At 35.8% G+C, this 22,619-nt stretch overlaps 1 pseudogene; it reads right to left on the reverse strand.

The window, feature by feature from the left end:
• Positions 1-348: 348 nt before the first annotated feature.
• LOC113931278 lies at positions 349-1,427 on the reverse strand (annotated as a pseudogene).
• Between the last annotated feature and the right edge of the window lie 21,192 nt (positions 1,428-22,619).

Below are 22,619 nucleotides of genomic sequence, written 5' to 3' on the forward strand. Positions count from 1 at the left end.
CCTCCTCCCAACTACTTATAAGGATAGTAACAATCCTTTTAATTTTAAAACCCATGTTAAGTTCAGGAACATTTCAAAAAATTGATTTGGTGACAATGTTTCAACAAAAAGCCTCTCCATTTATATTTTAAAAGCTTCAAATAGTGTCAATAAACTGGCTAGTACAAAAAAAATGAAATACACTGGACTTTTAAAGGCCTTTTGGATTGCGTTTAGTAGTAAGCTGGCTGCTGGTGTATATTGGGAGAGGTCAAAAGGCACTGGGGAAGGGGGAAAGGAGATCGCTTTCCATTCCTGTGTGCATGCAACAAGCAGCAAAACAGCAAAGTTACTCCGGTTAGCTGGTACTCAGCTGTGCTTTCTGCCAGAAGATCATTTAATGAATTTTGAAGATTTGGGATATTTGAACCTAGGGAAGGATTTGAGTTTCCCTGCTGAGAATCCCTATTGACAGGGCTCTCATTACCTTTCAAAATATCAGTATACTTCCAATTGTCCATATAATTAGCTTTCCACAATCTTACACAGCCATCATCTCCTGAAGATGCTAGCACTGTTCCTGTTATATTCCAACTCACTCACCAGACCTGGGAATTATGATTATCAAACTGAGCCACTATATGGATTTCAAGTTTTGTGGGCCCACCAGAAGAAGTAAGTTTTTTCCTCACAGGCTTTAATGTAAAAATCCTCATATCTTTGGTTGCTATGCCTAGAATATGGAAAAATCTTCCCAAGTTTGGAGCAAAGGCAATGTCATGTACAGGATCTGTGACTGTCATGAGGGTTTCAGCTTTTGCATATTTCCTGGTATTTTCATTATATTCAAAAATCTGAACCTTGGCCATTGCATTTGGACTATTGTCATCACTTCCTACAGCTGTCATGGGGGAATGAGCACGAGAACTTGAAGGGTTCCAAGAAATACAACTACAGTTTAGCTTACGTGAAATCTCATGCTGCAGAGACCACTGGCTGAGATTCATAACATCTGGCACGCCATATATTCTTACTATACCATCTGCTGAACAGGTTGCTAACATAAGACCCATGTGCTTAGGAGCAAATTTCACATCAGTAACGGATGTTCTGCCATCCACTAGAGTTGTCCTCTTAACCCAGTGACTCTGTCCTCGAAGTTTATCATTTGATTCTCCTACTATTTCTTCCCACACAGCAGCTGTTCCGTCAAAAGAACAAGAAGTCAAAATCTGTCCAAATTCAGGATGGGCCCATGTCACATGCCACACAGATCCACTATGTGTCTTCCAGGTAGCGGTACAATGGCAATCCCCACTTTCACTTTTATCCCAGACCTTGACGCTCTGGTCGCTGGAGCAGGTGGCCATCAGTCACCCATGGAAGTCTAAAGAGACATCATGGATGAGATCTTTACGGTCCACCGCGATGTGGAGCGCCACAAACATGGCTTCCGTCTCGCAGCGCCTCCTCCGTCTGCCCCTCCCACCACCGAAGGGGGCGGCTCCGAGGCGCTGGGACTGCAGCCCACTAGGACCCCGCAGCCAACAGGGCGCGCCCGGCTCGTGAGGTCCGCGTGCAACCCACGCTGCCGGTTTGCTAATATTTTGTTAATGACTTTTGAATCTGTATTCATTAAGGATATTGACATGTAGGATTTATCAATTTTGTTTATCTTGTCAAGGAATAAGGTCTTGGTTTCATTGATCTTCTCTATTGTTTTGTTTGGTTTTAGTCTCTATCACTTACTTGTGTTATAATCTTTATTATTTTCTTTTTTAAAGATTTTATTTATTCATTTGAGAGAGAAAGAGGGAGGGAGAGGGTGCACAAGCAGGAGGAGAGGTAAAGGTAGAGGGAGAAGTAGACTCCCCATTGAGCTGGGAGCCCAATGTGGGGCTCTATCCCAGGACATGGAGATCATGACCTGAGCCAAAGGCAGACTAACTATCTGAGCCATCCAGGCACCCCAATATTTATTATTTTCTTCCTTCTACTTGTCTTGCATTTTATTTATTTATTTATTTATTTATTTTAGTTCCTTTAGGTATAACGGTAGATTGCTTATTTGATTGTTGTGTTATTTTTTGAGGCAGGCCTGTATTGCTATATATTTCCCTTTTATAACAACTTTGGATACATTTTTTTAAGACTTCATTGATTTGACAGAGAGAGACAAAGTGAGAGAAGGAACACAAGCAGGGGGAGTGGGAAAGGGAGAAGCAGGCTTCCTGCAGAGCAGGAAGCCCGATGTGGGACTCAATCCCAGGACCCTGGGACCATGACCTGAGCCGAAGGCAGACACTTAATGACTGAGCCACCCAGGCGCCCCCCTCTTAAAACATCTATTACTGAATTTGAAAGATTTTTAACCATTGTACGTTCTCTTCATTCTATGTATTTTTTTTTTATTTCTTGTTTGATTTCATTGTTGACCCATTGGTTGTTTAGTAACGTTGTTTAGCCTATACATGTTTGTTTTTCCAGGTTTCTTCTTGTGATCAATTTCTACATTTATACTGTTGTGTTAGAAATGATTCATGGTATATTTTCATTTTTTAAAAATTTATTGATACTTGTTTTGTTACCTAATATGTGATCTCTTCTGGAGAAAATTTCATGCGCATGTGAAGAGAATGTGAATTTTGTTGTTTTTGGGCAGAATGTTCTGTATATAACCGTTAAGTCCACCTGGTCTAAAGTGTCATTTAAAGACTGTTTCCTCATTGGCTATCTACCTGGATGATCTATCCATTGATATAAGTGGGGTGTTAAAGTCCTCTGCTTTTATTTTATTAACATTAGTTTCTTCCTTTATGTCTGTTAATATTTGCTTTATGTACTTAGGTGCTTCGATGTTGGGTGCATAGATATTTATAAACGTTATATTCTCTTATTGGATTGTTCTTATTATTATGCAGCAGCCTTCTTTGTCTCTTGTTACAGTTTGTGTTTTAAAGTTCATTTTGTCCGATGTACGTATTCCTACCTTGGCTTTATTTATTTTTTTGCTTACATTATAAGGTAAATTTTTTCATCTCTTCATTTCTGTGTGTATCTTTTTATTTCATTTTATTATGTTATGTTAGTCACCATACAGTACATCATTAGGTTTTGATGTAGTGTTCCGTGATTCATTGTTTTCATACAACACCCAGTGGTCAATGCAATATCTGCCCTCCTTAATGCCCATCACCAGGCTCACCCATCCCCCCACCCCTTCTCCCCTCTAAAACCCTCAGTTTGTTTCTCGAAGATCATGGTCTCCCATGGTTCATCTCCTGCTTCATTTTTCCCTTCATTCTCCTAATGTCCTCCATGCTATTCCTTATGTTCCACAAATAAGTGAAACCATATGATAATTGACTTTCTCTGCCTGACTTATTTCACTTACCATAATCTCCTCCAGTCCCATCCATGTTGATGTAAAAGTTGGGTATTCATCCCTTCTGATGGTTGAGTAATGTTCCATTGTATATAAGGACCACATCTTCTTTATCCATTGGTCTCTTGAGGGCATCTCAGCTCTTTCCACAGTTTGGTTATTGTTGGACGTTGGTGCTATGAACACTGGGGTGAATATGGCTCTTCTTTTCACTACATCTGTGTCTTTGGGGTAAATACCAAGGAGTGAAATTGCTGGGTCATATGTTACCTCTATTTTTATTTTTTTGAGGCACCTCCACAGTTTTCCAAAGTGGCTGTACCAACTTGTATTCCCACCAACAGTGTAAGAGGATTCCCCTTCCTCCACAACCTCTCCAACATTTGTTATTCTTTGCCATGTAATTTTTGCAATTCTAACTGGGGTAAGGTGGTAGCTCACTGTAGTTTTGATTTGAATTTCCCTGATGGCTAATGATGGTAAATATTATTTTCATGTGTCTATTAGCTATTTGTATGTCTTCTTTGGAGAAGTTTCTGTTCATGTCTTCTGCCCATTTTTTGACTTGATTATTTGATTTTTGGGTGTTGAGTTTGAGAAGTTCTTTATAGATCTTGGATACCAGCCCTTTGTCTGTAGTGTCATTTGCAAATACCTTCTCCCATTCTGTGGGTTGCCTCTTCATTTTGTTGACTGTTTCCTTTGCTGTGCAGAAGCTTTTTATCTTGAAAGTCCCAATCATTCATTTTTTGCTTTTGTTTCACTTGCCTTTGGAGATGTATCTAGAAAGAAGTTGCTGTGGCCGATGTTGAAGAGGATATTGCCTATGTTCTCCTCTAGGATTTTGATGGATTCCTGTATCACATTGAGGTCTTTCATTCATTTTGAGTTTTTCTTTGTGTATGCTGTTAGACGATGTTCAAGTTTCATTCTTCTGTATATAGCTGTTCAATTTTCCCAGCACCATTTATTGAAGAGACTGTCTTCTTTCCATTGGATATTTTTTCCTGCCTTGTCGAAGATTATTTGGCCATAGAGTTGAGGGTCCATATCTGGGCTCTCTATTCTGTTCCATTGGTCTATTTGTTTGTTTTTGTGCCTGGACCATGCTGTCTTGGTGATCACAGCTTTGTAATATAGCTTGAAATCAGGCAACATGATGCCCCCAGGTTTGTTTTTCTTTTTCAACATTTCCTTGGCGATTTGGGGGCTTTACTGATTCCATACAAATTTTAGGATTGTTGGTTCCAGCACTTTGAAAAATGTCATTGGAATTTTGATTGGGATGGCACTGAAGGTATAGATTGCTCTGGGTAGCATAGACATTTGAACAATGTTTATTCTTCCGACCCATGAGCATGGAATGTTTTTCCATCTTTTTGTGTCTTCTTCAATTTCTTTCATGAGTGTTTTGTAGTTCCTAGAGTACAGATCCTTTACCTTTTTGGTTAAGTTTATTCCAAGGTATCTTATGATTTTTGGTGCTATTGTAAATGGAATAGCTTCTCTAATTTCTCTTTCTACAGTTGCATTGTTAGTGTATAAGGAAGCAACTGATTTCTGTGCATTGATTTTGTATCCTGCCACATTACTGAATTGCTGTATGAGTTCTAGTAATTTGGGGGTGAAGTCTTTTGGGTTTTCCACATAAAGTATCATGCCTTCTGCGAAAAGAGAGAGTTTGACTTCTTCTTTGCCAATTTGAATACCTTTCATTTCTTTTTGTTGTCTAATTGCTGTTGCTAGGACATCTAGTACTATGTTGAACAGTAGTGGCAAGAGTTGGCATCCTTGACGTGTTCCTGATCTTAAGGGAAAGTCTCTCACCTTTTCCCCATTGAGGATGATACTCACTGTGGGTTTTTCATATGTGGATTTTATGAACTTGAGGAATGTTCCCTCTATCCCTATACTCTGAAGAGTTTTAATCAGGAAAGGATGCTGGATTTTGTCAAATGCTTTTTCTGCATCAATTGAGAGGACCATATGGTTCTTCTCTCTCTTCTTATTAATATGTTCTGTCACACTGATTTATTTGCGAATGTTGAATCACCCTTGCATCCCAGGAATAAAACCCACTTGGTTGTGGTGGATGATCCTTTTAATATACTGTTTGATCCTATTACCTAGGGTTTTGTTGAGACTTTTGGAATCCATATTCATTAGGGATATCAGTCTGAAATTCTCCTTTTTGATGGAGTCTTTGCCTGGTTTGGGGATTAAGGTAATGCTGGCCTCATAGAATGACTCTGGAAACTTTCCCTCTGTTTCTGTTCTTTGAAACAGCTTCAGGAGAATAGGTATTACTCATCTTTGAATGTGTGGTAGAATTCCCCAGGGAATCCATCAGGCCTTGGACTCTTGTTTTTTGGGAGGTTTTTGATTGCTGCTTCAATCTTACTGGTTATTGTCCTATTCAGGTTGTCAATTTATTCCTGTTCCAGTCTTGGCAGTTTATAGGTTTCCAGGAAGGCATCCATGTCTTCCAGGTTGCTTGATTTATTGGCATATAGTTGTTGATAATAATTTCTAATAATTGTTTTTATTTCGTTGGTGTTAGTCATGATCTCTCCCGTTTCATCCATAATTTTATTAATTTGGGTCCTATCTCTTTTCTTTTAGATAAGTCTGGCCTGTGGTTTATTGATCTTATTAAGTCTTTCAAAGAACAAGCTTCTAGTTTTGTTGATCTGCTCTATTTTATTTCTGGTTTCTAATTCATTGATTTCTGCTCTAATCTTAATTATTTCTCTTCTAATGTGTGGCTTAGGCATCGTTTGTTGCTTTTTCTCCAGTTCTTTAAGGTGTAAATTTAGTTGGTGAATATGGGATTATTCTGTTTCTTGAGTGAAACTAGAATGGCTATGTATTTCCTCCTTAGGACCGCCTTTACGTGTATCCCATGGGTTTTGGATCTGTGTGTTTTTGTTCTCATTGATTTCCATGAATTGTTTAAGTTCTTCTTTGATTTCCTGGTTGACCCAAACGTTCTTGAGCAGAGTGGTCTTTAGCTTCCAAGTGCTTGAATTTCTGCCAATTTTTTCTTGTGATTGAGTTCCAGTTTTAAAGCATTATGGTCTGAGAAAATGCAGGGAATAATCTCAGCCTTTTGGTATCGGTTGAGACCTGATTTGTGACCCAGTATGTGGTCTTTTCTGGAGAAAGTTCCATGTGCACTCGAGAAGAATGAGTATTCTGTTGTTTTAGGGTGGAATGTTCTGTATATATCTATGAAGTCCATCTGGTCCAGTGTGTCATTCAAAGCTCTTGTTTCTCTGTTGATTTTCTGTTTAGATGATCTGTCTGTTGCTGAGAGTGGAGTATTGAGTTCTCCTAAAATTTACGTATTATTATCAATATGACTCTTTCTTTTGGTTAGCAGTTGGCTCATTTAAATAGCTGCTCCCATGTTGGGGGCATAGATATTTAAAATTTTTAGATCTTCTTGTTGGACAGACCCCTTACAAATGATATAGTGTCCCTCTGTGTCTCGAACTACAATCTTTATTTTAAAATCTAATTTGTCTGATATTAGAATTGCTACCCCAGCTCTTTGGAGGTCCATTGGCATGAAAGATGGATCTCCATCCCTTCACTTTCAGTCTGGATGTATCTTTAGGTTCAAAATGAGTCTCTTGTAGACAGCATATGGATGGATCCTGTCTTTTTATCCAATCTGCAACCTTGTGCCATTTTATGGGAGCTTTAGGCCATTCACTTTGAGAGTGATTATTGAAACATATGAATTTATTGTCGTCATGTTGCCTATGAAATGCTTGTTTCTATAGATTGTCTCTGTAAATTTCTGTTCTATATCACTCCTGGAGTCTTTCTCCTTTTATAGAACCCCCGTTAATATTTTTTGAAGGGCCAGCTTGGTGGTCACCTATTCTTTCAGTTTCTGCCAGTCTTGGATCTCTGCATCTCTCCATCCATTCTAAATGACGGCCTTGCCAGATAAAGGATTCTTGGCTGCATGTTCTTCTCGTTTAGTACCCTGAATATGTCTTGCCAGGCCTTTCTGGCTTGCCAGGTCGCTGTGGATAGATCTGACATTATTCTGATGTTCCTCTCTCTGTATGTAAGGAATCTCTTCCCTCTAACTGCTTTTAAGATGGTTTCCTTGGTTCTAAGATTTGTGAGTTTTACTATCACTTGTCGGGGTGTTGGTCTGTTTTCCTTGATCTTGGGAGGGGTCTTCTCTGCCTCTAGGACACGAATGTTTATTTCATTCCCCAGATTAGGGAAATTTTCACCTACAATTTGCTCAAATATATCTCCTAGTCTTCTCTCTCTCTCTCTCTCCAGCCCCTCAGGGATCCCAATTATTCTGACATTGGAATGTTTCATGGTGTCACTCATTTCTCTAATTCTGTTTTCATGGATTTTAAGCTGTTTCTCCCAGGCCTCCTCTTTCTCCTTTTTTTCTATCAACTTGTCTTCTAGATCACTAGTTTGTTCTTCTGCCTCATTTACCCTAGCTGTTAGACTAGATTATATTGGATCTCATTGATAACATTTTTACATTCTGTCAGTTCAGTTTTCATTTCTACCCTTAGAGACTCTATGTTGCCATTAATTGATTTCTCCATTTTATCTATTGTCTTCATAATTGTTGCCCTGAGGTCCATTTACGACATCTTGGTTATATCTGCATCCATTTGTAAATTTATGCCAGAAGTCACAGTCTCTGAGTCTTTCCTATTTTAGGGGCTCCTCCTCCTAGTCATTCTGTCGAGGGGTGGTTGAGGGAATGTACAGAGTCCAAATTATTGACCACAACCCAAGCAAGTTGCACCTGTTTTATAGGGACCTTAGGGTTGTTGGCCTCTTTTTCTCCCAATCTGTCTTCTGGGGGAGGGTTCTGCTGTGCTGTTACTTAGGTAACCCTGTTTGGGCAGAGTTGCCCCGCCCACTATGGGGGGAGATGGGCTCAGTGAAAACATGTTTTGAGGGGCTTTTGTTCTCTGGCAGCTTTCTGCATCTCTTCCAAGAGTCAGAGCAGAAGAGGCCATTTCCAGCTCTCTGCCTCGGAGCAGAGAGATCACAGTCTGTTCTTCAGTGAGCTCTCCATGCCACACTATCTCTGTTTCTCTTTGTGCTACTAATAACTGCAGGGTCCTGGGTTGTGCACTCCTCAGCAGTGCTGCCAGTCCTCGCCTCCATGTAGGGCATGTCTCTGCCCTTTGTGCTCCTATAATCACCAGCTGACCCCAGTTCACAGGTGTAGCCCTGCTGCTCTGGGTTTCAGTCTGGGGGGTGGTGGTGTCCTAAAGTCTTTCCCCACTGCTACTGGTCTGTGAGTTTGTGCCCCATCCCCAGTGCGGGAGGCTTTCGCATACCGGCGGTACAGGATCCCAACAGTTCCCTCCCTCTTCTGTTTATCTTCAGATATCTGCTCTTGGAATCACAGTTTCCCGCTTCATACCTTGAAACCAACCACCTGTGATATTCTGTTTGTAGAGATCCAGATCTATCTTCTTACATCTCAGGCTAATTTCATGGGTGTTCAGAGTGATCTGGTAGATATACAGCTCAATTAAGGGGACTGGTTGGAATAGGGTCCCTGACTCCTCCACCATTTTTTCCTCCTCCTCAAGTTGCATTTTAATTCTGTAAATTGCCTGCTCATATCCTTTGGCACTGGTGACTTTAAATTTAACATATTGACAAACAAAATAGAGAAACCATTCTGTAAGATTTTGCTCAAGAAGGATTGTAATGTTATCTTGTCACTCTATTTTCAAGTGACTAAAGAATTATTACCCAGTGCTTCAAAATGTACTGCTGAAGTTGTTTGTTTAAAATAGGCTGTATAGGACGCCTGGGTGCCTCAGTTGGTTAAGCGACTGCCTTTAGCTCAGGTCATGATCCTGGAGTCTGGGGATCGAGTTCCACATCAGGCTTCCTGCTCAGCAGAGAGTCTGCTTCTCCCTCTGACCCTTTCCACTCTCATGCTCTCCCTCTCTCTCTCTCTCATTCTCTCTCAAGTAAATAAATAAAATATTTAAAAAGAATAAAATAAGATGTATAAATTTAATATGTTTTATTTAAAATCCATGGTAACCACAAGGAAAAACTGGTATTATTTACCCAAATGGACATGATAAATATGTCAAAGCATATAGGTACCACAAGGTAACAAAACACAGAAAAAAAAAAGACAACAGAATAAGAAACAAGGAAAAATGGATCTACAAAATAACCAAAAATCAATTAACAAAATGACATAGTAAGTTCTTACTCATCAACAATTACTTTAAAACATAAATAGATTAAATTCTCTAATCAGAAGACATAGAATGACTGAATATTTTTTTTAAACCCAACATTCATCAATATACTGCTTACAAGAGATTTTCTTCAGCTTAAAAACACATGGAGACTGAAAGTGAAGGAAGGTAAAAAGTCAAGAAAAAGAAATAAGAGGCATCAGAACTAGAAAGGAAGAAGTAAAATTACCTCTATTTGCTGATGACATAGTTTTACATTTAGAAAATCCTAAAGACTTCAAAAAACTGTTAGAACCAATAATCAAATTTAGTGAAGTTGCAGAATATAAAATTAACATACAAAAATCAGTAGCACTTCTATACACTAACAATGAATTATCTGAAAAAGGAACAAAGAAAACTATCCAATTCACAATAGCATCAAAAATAATAATATACTTAGGAATAAAATTAACCAAGGGAGTGAAAAATGTCTACCCTGAAAACTACAAAAAATGGTGAAACAAATTGAAGAAGACACACATAAATGAAAATGTATTCTGTTTCCATGAATTGTAAGAAATAATATTGTTAAAATGTCCATACTATCAAAAACCATCTATAGATTTAATGTCATTCTTATCAAGATTCCAATGACATTTTTTCAGAAGTAGAAAAAACAATCTTCAAATTTCTATGGAACCACAAAGACCCAGAATGGCCAAAGCGACCCTGAGGAAAAAAGAAACAACATAGAAAGAGGCATCACACTTCCTGATTTCAAGGTATACTATAAATCCGTAGTAATCGGGGTGCCTGGGTGGCTGAGATGGTTAAGCATCTGCCTTCAGCTCAGGCCATGATCCCAGGGTCCTGGGATCGAGCCCCACATAGGGTTCCTGGCTCAGTGGGGAGCCTACTTCTCCCTCTCCCTCTGCCTCTCCCTGCTCATGCTCTCTCTCTCTCTCTCTCTCTCTCTGAATCTCTGTGTCTCAAATGAATAAATAAAATCTTTAAAAAAGTAAATAAAAAATAAATCTATAGTAATCAAACCAGTATAATACCAGCATAAAAACAAAAAGATCAGTGGAGCAGAATACAGAGCCCAGAAATAAACCCAAGCACATACAATCAATGAATATTTGACAAGGCATCTGAGAATACTCAATAGAGAAAAGACAGTCTCTTTAGTGCTAGGATATTGAATATTCACATGTGAAAGAGTGAAGCTAGACCCCAATCTTACACCACTTATAAAAATTAACTCAAAATGTATTAAAGTCTTAAGGGTAAGACCTGAAACCGTGAAACTCCTAGAAAGAAACATAGGGGAAAAAACTCCTTGACATGGGTCTTGGGATGTCACACATAAGCTCAAGAAACAAAATAAAAAAATAAATAAATGGGACTACATCAAACTAAAAAGCTTCTGCACAACAAAAGAATCATCAAAATTATTTAATAGATATATACATTGTGAAATTATTACCACAATTAAGTTAATTAATACATCAATCATCAAACTATAGCTAATATCATTGTAGAGTATACTTGGTACTTTCTGAGAATGAATCTTCAACATTCTCACCACAAAAAATGCTTATTTTTTTTGAAGACAACATTAAATAATGTGCAAGAATATAGGTTTTCCAAATTTCTTTTAAGAGTAATGTGAGCAAAAGTTTGAAGATCATTGTTTAAGCACTCAAATGCATTAAAAAATAATTGTTAAAAATGCAGATTTGCCATTCTGCTAACAGGGATTCTAATTCAATGGGTTTGTGCTTGGAGTTTAGAAATTTATCCCTTTAAGAAGCTTTTTATAAAGTTCTAAAGTTAGTTTCTTTTCATAAAGCTTTGAGAAATGCTGCTTCTGTAACTTAATCCATTTATTCTATCTGACTTGTTCCTAAAATTTCAGATGTGGCTGAATGATTGTTCTATTCATGATCTTTCTGACAGATTTATTTCTGGAAGGCTAGTATTTAGAGAACTTTAACACATATCAATCAAAATATTATAGAAATACAGATTGATTTAGTCATTCCAATCACTGTAAAATAGGCTTAAATCCCTACAAATCTTCATAATGTGCTAAAACAGAAATCACCAATCAACCATTTCTACACTATAATAGTATCTGGAAAATATTACCTTTGTCTTATTTTGGTTTGGCTGATAAGTAAATAAAGGGGAACATGTAACAAGTTGTATTCTATATATCATAAAATACAAGTATTTAAACCTAATAAAAAAGTTCTATTTTATTATTTTCATGAAACTCCTAAGTGTTCCACTATTTTCAGTGTGAATGTGATCTAATTATCTATCTTCTCATCTGTATGAATGATAATGTCAGACTTATAAAGGATGATGATCATCACTGTTAATCTTTGCTAAACCACCTACTTCTAAAGTTTTTATTTAAATTCCAGTTAGGTAACATACAGTGTAATAGTTTCAGTTGTACAATATAATGATTCAACACTTCCATATAACACCTGGTGCTCATCACAAGTACACTCCTTAATCACCATCACCTATTTAACACATCCCTCCACCCACCTCCCCTCCCTTAATGATCAGTTTGTTCTCTATACTTAAGAATATGTTTCTTGGTTTGCCCCTCTTACTCTTTTTTTTTTTTCCTACATTTGTTTTGTTTCTTAAATTCCACATATGAGTGAAATCACATAGTATTTGTCTTTCTCTGGCTGACTTATTTCGCTAAGTGTAATACTCTCTAGCTCTGTCATTGCAAATGGCAAGATTTCATTCATTTGATGGCTATTATTCCATCATATATGTATATATATATATATATGTATATATGTATACATATATATATATTTCACATTTTCTTTTTTAAAAGATTTTATTTATTTATTTGATAGAGAGAGACACAGCCAGAGAGGGAACACAAGCAGGGGGAGTAGGAGAGGGAGAAGCAGGCTTTCTGTGGAACAAGGAGCCCGATGTGGGACTCGATCCCAGGATCCTGGGATCATGACCTGAGCTGAAGGCAGACGCTTAACGACTGAGCCACCCAGGCACCCTATTTCACATCTTCTTTATCCATTCATCTGTTGATGGACACCTGAGCTCTTTCCGTAATTTGGCTATTGTGGACATTGTTGCTATAAACATCAGGGTGCTTGTATCCTTTTGAATTAGCATTTTTGTATTCTTTGGGAAAATACCCAGTAGTGCAATTGCTGGATCATAGGGTAGTTGTGTTTTTCACCTTTTGAGGAACCTCCATACTGTTTTCCAGAGTGTGTGCATCATGTTGCATTCCCACCAACAGCACAGGAAGGTTTCCCTTTCTCCACATCCTTGCCAACACCCATTGTTTCTTGTGTTCTTGATTTTAGCTATTCTGACAGGTGTGAGGTGATACTGAATTTTAGTTTTGATTTGTATCCCCATGATGATCACTGATTTGAGCATGTTTTCATGTGTCTGTTGGCCATCTGTAAATCCTCTTTGGAAAATCAAATCACCACATGTGCACTTTAAATATATATAATTTTATCTGTCAATTATATCTTAATAAAGCTGAAAAAAATGATATTTTAAAATTGTAATAGCTAATAAACTGATTAACGACTTCAAGCAATTTTGAATATTGTTACTTCTGGTGTATTGTTTATACTAGCATATTAAGTAAAACAGTTTATCATTGTTATAAATAGATCCAGATTATTTAAATAACTTATGATTTGGTATCCACTATCATCATTTAAAAGCTTGACTTTTATAGTCATAAATTATTGCATTTTCTCATTGAATGTATATTTTTAATCTTACTTAATTTTATATCCTAATGGAATAGTATTTTTAAAAATCTTTTATTATGGACAATTTAAAAACAGCATAAAAGAAGAAATAATATTGTTACTAACCCTCATTGCACAATATCTAGCTTCAATAGTTACTAGGATATGGGCAAACATGTTTCATATATACATCCATTCAGTTTTTTCGAATTGTATTAATTTTAAAGTGAACCCAAGACATTATGTTATTTTATATATAATTATACATGTATTTATTTCTAAAAAAAATAAGGACTGCTTTTTAAATATACCATCGTCCATTTCAAAACATTAAAAATAACAATTATTCTTTAATATAATCAAATATCAGGTCATTGTTAAAATTTTCTTGCTTGTCTCATAAATGTGTGTATACATTTTAAGTTTGTTGAAATAGGATCCAAATAAAATCCACACATTAAAAAAAAAGAATCAACAAAATGAAAAGAAAACCTATGGAATAGGAAAAATATTGTAAACTGTATATCTGATAATGAAATAAATAAAGAACTCATACAACTCAATAGCACAAAAATCAAATAATCCAATTAAGAAATGGGCAAAAGAATATTGACCACTCTTGCATCCCAGGAATAAATTCCATGTGATCATGGTGTTTGACTTTTTAAAAAATATTTTATTTAAGAGAGAGAGAGAAAGTCACATGGGGGGAGGGGCAGAGGAAGAAATAATCTCCCCACTGAGCACAGAGCCTGACACAGGGCTTGATCCCAGGACTCTGGGATCATGACCTGATCTGAAGGCAGATGCTTAATGGACTGAGCCACCCAGGCGCCCTGCTGTATGACTTTTTAAATATATTTTTGGATTCGGTTTGCTAATATTTTGTTGAGGATTTTTGCATCTATATTCATGAGAGATTTTGGCCTGTAGTTTCATGGGGTCTTTATCTGGTTTTGGTATCAGGGTGATACTGGCCTCATGGAATGACTTTGGAAGTTTTCCTTCCTTTTGTAGTTTTTGTAATACTTTGAGAAAAATGTGTATTAACTTTTCTTTAAATGTTTGGTAGAATTCTCCTGTGAAGCTGTCTGGTCCTGGACTTCTGTTTTTTGGGAGATTTTGATTATTGATTCAATTTCATTACTAGTAATTGTTCTGTTTAAATTTTCTATTTCTTCCTGCTTTAGTTCTTATAGTTTATATGTTTCTAGGAGTTTTTCCATTTCTCCTAAGTTGTCCAATTTGTTGGCATACAGGTTTTCATAATATTCTGTTACATTTGCTTGTATTTCTGTGGTGTTGGTTATTTCTCCTCCTTTATTAGTAAATTTGTTTATTTCACTCTTCTCTCTTTTTTTTAATGACTCTTGCTAGAGGTTTATCAATTTTGATCTTTTCAAAGAGCCAGCTCCTTGTTTCATTTATCTGTTCAATTGTGATAGGTGCGATACATCACATCAATAAGAGAAAGGATAAAAACCATATGATCATTCCAAAAGATGCAAAAAATGCATTTGACAAAGTACATTCATTCATGATAAAAACCCTCTGCCAAGGGAACATATCTCGACATAATAAAGGTCTTATGTGAAAAACCCACAGCCTACATCATACTCAGAGGTGAAAAACTGAGAGCTTTTACCCTAAGGTCAGAAACAAGACAAAGGTGATTCCTCTCATTGCTTTTATTCAACATAGTACATGAATTCCTAGCCACAGCAATTAAACAACATAAAGAAATAAAAGGCATCCAAACTGATAAGGAAGAAGTAAAACTCTCACTATATGTAGATGACATGTTACTATATATTAGAAAACCCTAAAGACTCCATGAAAAATCTACTAGAACTGATCAATGAATTTAGTAAAGTTGCAGGATACAAAATCAATGTGCAGAAATCTGTTGCATTCCTATACATTAATAATGAAGCAACAGAAAGAGAAACTAAGAATTCCATTTACAATTGAACTAAAAACAATAAAATATCTAGAAATAAATTTAACCAAAGACATGAAAGACCTATACTCTGAAAACTACAAAACACTGATGAAGGAAATTCAAGAAGATACAAGGTAATGGAACCACATTCTATGCTCATGAGTTGGAAGAAAAAATATTGTTAAAATATGTATACTACCCAAAGTAATATTACAAAACTTTAGAATTAAAATTATGGTACTGAAATAAAAATAAACACATAGATCAATGGAACAGAACAGAAAACCCAGAAATAAACTAACAATCATATGGTCAATTAATCTTTGTCAAAGTGGGAAAGAATATCCAACGGGAAAAAAACAGTCTCTTTTAAAAAATGGTGTTGGGAAAACTGGACAGCCAATGCAAAAAAAAAAAAAAAAAAAAGAACCTGGACCACCTTCTTTTATCTTACACAAAATTAAACTCAAAATGGATTAACGATCTAAATGTGAGACGAAAAAATAAATCTGCTCTGACATCAACAGTAACAATATTTTTCTATGTATGTCTCAAGGCAAGGGAACTAAAAGCAAAAGTAAACTATTAGGACTACATCAAAATAAAGTTTCTGTACAGTGAAGGAAACAATCAACAAAACTCAAAGACAACCTTCAGAAGGGGAGAAGATATTTTCAAATGATATATCCAATAAATTGTTAGTATCCAAAATATATAAAGAACTGATACAACTCAATACCCAAAAACAAATAATCCAATTTAAAATGGGCAGAAGAAATGAACAGGCATTTCTGCAAAGAAGGTATACGGATGGCCAACAGACACATCAAAAGATGCTCAACATCACTCATCATCAGAGAAATGCAAGTGAAAACTACAATGAGATATCACCTCACACCTGTCAGAGTAGCTAAGATCAAAATCACAAAAAACAAGCGGGCATGTGGAGAAGAACCCTCTTGCACCGTTGGTGAGAATGCAAACTGGTGCAGCCACTCTGGAAAACAGTATGGAGTTTCCTCAAAAAGGTAAAAGTAGATCTACCCTATTATGCAGAAAACACACTACTTGATAGTTACCCAAAGAATACAAAAACACTAATTCAAAGGGTTACATACCTTCCTATGTTTACTGCATTATTTATAAGAGCCAAACTTGGAAGCAGCTCAAGTGTCCATCAATAGATGAATGGATAAAGAAGATGATATAGATATAGATATAGATATAGATAGATATAGATATAGATATAGATATATATGATATAGATATAGATATAGATATTATTTGGCCATACATATGAAATCTCACAATTTGCAACAACATGGATAGAGTTAGAGAGTATAATGCTAAGTGAAATATGTCAGTCAGAGAAAGACAAATACCATATAATCTCACTCATATGTGGAATTTGAAAAGCAAAGCAAATGAGCTAAGTAAAAAAAAAAAAAGAGAGAGAGAGAGAAACAAACCAAGAACAGACTTTTAACTATAGAGAACAAGCTCTTGGTTACCAGGAAGGAAGTAGGTTGGGGGATGGGGGAAACAGTGGATGAGGATTAAAAAGTACACTTATGATAAAAAAAATGAAATGAAAAATTAAAGAGATGGGCAAAAGACCTGAATAGACATTTCTCCAAGGAAGATATATATAAGGTCAACAAGTACATGAATTGATACTCAATATCAGTAGTTATTAGGGAAATAAAATCAAAACCACAATAAAATATCACCTTTTGCTTTTAGTATGGCTATCAATAAAAGGACAAGAGATTACAAGCGCTGGCGAAGATGTGGAGAAAATTGAGCCCTTCTGCACTGTTGGTGGAATTGTAATCTGGTACAGCCACAATGGAAAATAGCATGTAAGATACTCAAAAATTAAAAATAGAAGAACCATATGGTCCAGCAATTCTACTTCTGTGAATATACTCAAAGGAAATGAAAACACTAATTCAAAAATATATCTGCATTCCTGTGTCCATAGAAGTATTATTTACAATAGCCAATACATGGAAAGAAGCTAAGTGTCAATTCATCACCAGATGACTGGATAAAGAATTTGTGGTATATATATATATATATATATATATGTGTGTGTCTGTGTGTGTGTGTGTGTATGTGTGTGTGTGTGTGTGTGTGTAATATGCACCAGGAAATATTACTCAGCCATAAAAATACAAGGAAATCCTGTCACGTAGGACAACATTAATGGACTTTAAGTGCATTATGTGAAGTGAAATAAGTCAGACAAAGACAAATACTGTATGATCTCACTTATATGTGGAAATTAAAAACCAACCAACCAACCAATCAACCAACCAACCAAACAAACAAAAATGCCCTAACTCATAGAAAAAGGGTTAAGATTTGTGGTTACTAGAGTTGGAGGTCGGGGAAGGGGGAGAAGAAAGGTGTTCATAAGGTACAAACTTCCAGTTATAAGATAAGTAAGTACTAGAAATATAATGTACACACCATGACTATAGTTAGCACTGCCCTGTGATATAAATGAAAAATATTGAGAGTAAATCCTAAGCGTTCTCATCATACAAAAAACTTTTTTTCTCTTTTTATTGTATCTATATGAGATTATGGATGCTAACTAAGCTTATAGCCGTAATCATTTCAGAATATGTGGATTAAACAATTATGCTGGATACCTTAAATTTATACAGTGATGTATGTCAATTATATCTCAATAAAACTGAAAAAATGTACTGCTGTATTTCTGTACAAGGTTTATAAATGCCCTACTAAACTGTTTCCAGTATTCGTGGGTCCTCTTTTTGGTCTTTTCTGCTTCTTCCTCCATTTCTGGACTTATATAAGGAATTAAGGGTTTGAAACCTCTCCCAGAATCTCAGTCTTCCCATTTGCAAAACAATGATATTGGGCTAATAATAAATCCATTACATGTTAACATAAATAACATTTTTATGAAAAAAATTACATTTTCCAACACAAAATAAATCAGTAAAAAGAGTAAAATTATTTTGTATTTTTGCAAATCTCTTTAACATCTGGCAGTTGCTTTCTTATATTTGTTTCTATATTCAATCTGTTGCAATATGTAGTTTTGGTTGAAATATTGCAAGAAATCAACCTCACAAATATAAGTGGTTGGAAAAGGGAAAAAATTAATAGCCTTTTTTAGACAATTGTAGATATTTTTGGTACTACACCAAAACTCAACAAACAATATTTTCTTAAAGTTTAGCTGCAATGTGGAATCTGAAAGGATGGTTGTTAAGAAACTTTGTATACTCAATTATGTTAAAATTCACTGGTCTATCTTGAACTTTGAATACATTTTTTGCCCATGTCTGTTTCAACAATTTGCATTGGTTGTTGGGAAAACATTGGTTCAGTGAGTTATGCAATCTTCCAAATATTGATGCACTTCTTTATTCAAAATAAAGTAATTACATTTATTAATGTCACCACTGATCTCATCAGAAAAGTCTTTAAGTATTAAGATGCTGTCACCTCACAGTGTTGTATCCAAGCTTTTCAATTCTAATTGCTTGAAAGCTCATGCTTTATCATTACCATCAAATACTGTCACTTATTGTTATGCTTAATTTTATCTGTCAACTTGACTGGATCACAGGGGCCTAGATATTTGGTTAAACATTATTTCTGGGTGTTTTTTGTGAGAATGTTTCCTAATGAAATTAGCATTTGAATTGGTAGAATGAATAAAGGAAATTGCCTTCTCTGATGTGGATGGACATTAGCCAATCAATTGAGGGACTTAATAGAACAAAAAGACAGAGAAAAGGAAATCTGTTCTCTCTGCCTGACTGATCTGGAACATCAGTCTTCTCTCAGATTGCGGTTTACATCACTGGCTCCCCTGGTTCTTGGATTTTTACTTGGGCTGGTTTTACACATTGGCTCCCCTGGTTCTCAGGCCTTCAGACTTGGATTGGAACTACACCACTGACTTTCCCGGGCTTCTAGCTTACAGAGAGGAGATTGTGGGCCACCTTAGTTTTTATAATCACATGAGCCAATTCTTTATAATTCTTTATAATAAATCACTCTCTCTTTCTCATATATATATATATACAGTATGTATATATTCTCATATATATATATACAGTATGTATATTTCTCATATATATATATATATATATATATATATATATATATATATATATATATATATATATATATATATACAGTGTTGGTTTGTTGGTTCTGTTCTTTTCTGGAGAACCCTGACTAGTATATTTATTTGCCTTGACAGTTTTCTTTCATTTTTTTTTCAAAAATTGTCTGTCCAGTAGCCAAACCTAAATGACCCTGATTTGTCAGTAAGATGTTCCTTGAATAAAAAAATGTTGTCACAAGTGCTTTTCCTTGAGATAACCATAACACTTTGAGATGCAGAAGTGCTTTATTTCTCTACTTATTTTTTCATCACACAGAAAGACATTCATTCAAGGGTTGAGTTTTTTAATTGATAAATTTTACCACTCCATCAATGATATTCTTAAGTGAAACTGATTTTTTTCTTCTAGGAGTGTATTGCAGTGACATATATAATGACTACTAGTAAAGTTTGGTATTGTTGACTTGAGTTGTAATGAGATGTCAGCAGTTTTACCTGTCATTATTTTGCCTTATCAGTGCAAATGTCAGCACAATGACAAGGGTAAATAACACCCAAATACAGTTATGAAGATATGTTTTACCTTGTAGACCCTTTAAAAGGATCTTGAGAATCTCCAGGCATTTGTAGATTATATTTTAAGGACCACTGGGCTAGATAATATCCAAGACCTCTTCTAATCCTGATATTCCAAGACACTAATATAATTTCTCAAATTGCAACAAAAATACTAAATTGCTGTAAGTTTTTGTGTTTGTTTTTTGTTTGCTGCAACTTCAAAGTCTAGGAAAGAGACTGCAAGTAACTTAGGTTAAGTGTCTTATACAGTGTTGAAGGTTGAATAGGGGGGCAAAAGTAAACAGCCCTAATTTTGTCAATAAGATTGGAAGCAAGAACATAAAAAAAAAGCACATCTATAAAATGATTCCCTTGGACTAAATGGGTTTTATTTGCTTTTGACTTGCTTTATCTACAATTGCCTTCCCACCATGAGTCTGTCTCCTGTTCTAGTCCCTAAAGCAAAACAAAATATGGCAGGAAATACCTTTGTAAATTCAATTTCATCCTCCAGTGGAGATTGAATTATTTTAATCCACTCAGGGCAAAGATCTGGTGATCTTGCTTTGACTTATGTGTTCTTCTAGGCTCTTCTTTGCTAGATTTACCACTCTGCACCCTAGTGACTCCTTTAGTATCTGCATGTCCCCCTGGGTATACAGGCCCTACCTGAGAAGCAAGAAGAAACTTAGCATGTTGATGGTATAAGAGTGGTGGATCAGGAGAAGGGGTTTTGTTTAAGGCAGTGTTGCCAAGGTGTCAAATCAGAGGTCATTGCCAGGAAGGTTTCTCAAATATGAAAGTCTAGGTAAGAATGGAAATAAAATCAGTAAATAAAGATATCAGACAAGGTAAGGCAAGACTTGACCACGAGCTAAAGCACTCTTTTCCCCCTTTAAGCATGTCACTGGGCTGGGATTTACTTTAGATCTTCCTCTACATTTTTTGTCTATTATCCTACCTAGAGCATCTTGCCTTTCTCTAGGTGTGGTGCTAGAGAAAAGTATTCTGTGTAGCTCCTGTCTAAATGATGTTTCCAACATATTGCTCCATTTCACCCAACCCCCACCACCTACAATCATCATTAGGGATGCTTAATATGTATAGGCTAACTAACCTTTGGATGTCAACTCTGCTCCAATAGGTAATTGAATTCTGAATAAGATGACTACCAGCAATTATTCAGTACTCCACACTTCACAGAAGATTTGACCTTCTGGTAGTGAGGATTGCTTAAGTCACAACCTCCAAAAGTTTCCTATTCCTTTTGGATACCATAATATAAAGGGATAAAGTAACTTTTTCAGGGATACCTCAGTAAATGAAGTAGTTCTTCCAAACCACACAGTTCCAACTCTCACTGGTTTTGGAGCCCATCATGGTCTCAACACTCAAGTTTCTGTCCACCTGTATAATTTTATTGCTCCAGTGATAATCTATAATGCAGCAAGATTTTATATCTTTTCTATTATTGTGTAAGTGTTACTGTATCAGAATGTGAAAATTTAATAAATACAAAAAATCTTGAATATATCTGACAAAATTGAAATAGGCTAATATTTTAGCTACTTACATTCTTTACTTCCCTAGGAATGCAAATTTTTTTTCAGATAGTGTTTGGTGTGTGTGTGTGTGTGTGTGTGTGTGTGTGTGTGTGTGTGTATGCTCACTCAGCTTTTGTATGCAATCAAGGGTGTGAAAACCACTAACACAGTAATAGGATGATGCTATGTAATAACACTAGCCTCTAAAACAGAAGATCTAGATTCCTGTTATGTCTTGGTGTATTAAAATAAGTTAATTAACCTTTATGTACTTAGTTTTCCTCATATGAAATTGAGGAAAATTGACTATATTACCTTTAAGGTATATTCCAGTTTTAATATTCTATAATTCTAAAACTCCTCTTGTATCATGTCCTATTAAATATATGATTAGGTAGACACTTAACCAAAGGATTACATAAAATCTGCTTCTTTTGGGCGCCTGGGTGGCTCAGTCGTTAAGCAGCTGCCTTTGGCTCAGGTCATGATCCCAGGGTCCTGGGATGGAGCCCCGCATCAGGCTCCCTGCTCCGCCTGGGAGAGGGGAAGCCTGCTTCTCCCTCTCCCACTCCCCCTGCTTGTGTTCCTGCTCTCGCTATTTCTCTCTGTGTATCAAATAAACAAATAAAATCTTTTAAAAAAATCTGCTTCTTTTGTAGGAACACTTAACAGTGAAAAACTGAAAGCTCTTCCTTTAAGATCAAGAACAAGAAAAGAATGCCCACTCCAGCTACTTTTATTTAACATAGTACTAGAAACCTTAGTCAGAACAATTAGGCAAGAAAAAGAAATACAAGGCATCTTAATTGGAATAAAGGAAGTCAAGCTGTCTCTACTTGCAGATGGTGTGGTATTATAAATAGAAAAACCTAAAGATTTCACCAAAAGACTGTTAAAACTAAGCAAATTCAGTAAAATTGCAGGATACAAAATCAAAATACAAATATTAGTCATGTTTCAATACACAGTTAAGAAACTATCAGAAAGAGAAATTTTAAAAACAATCTAATTTAAATTGAATAAAAAATACCTAGGAATAAATTTAACCAAGGAGGCAAAAGACCTGTACACTGAAAACTATAAGACATTCATAAAAGAAATTT

The sequence above is a fragment of the Zalophus californianus genome, chromosome X (assembly GCF_009762305.2).
Source record: "Zalophus californianus isolate mZalCal1 chromosome X, mZalCal1.pri.v2, whole genome shotgun sequence".
NCBI classification, from domain to species: domain Eukaryota; kingdom Metazoa; phylum Chordata; class Mammalia; order Carnivora; family Otariidae; genus Zalophus; species Zalophus californianus.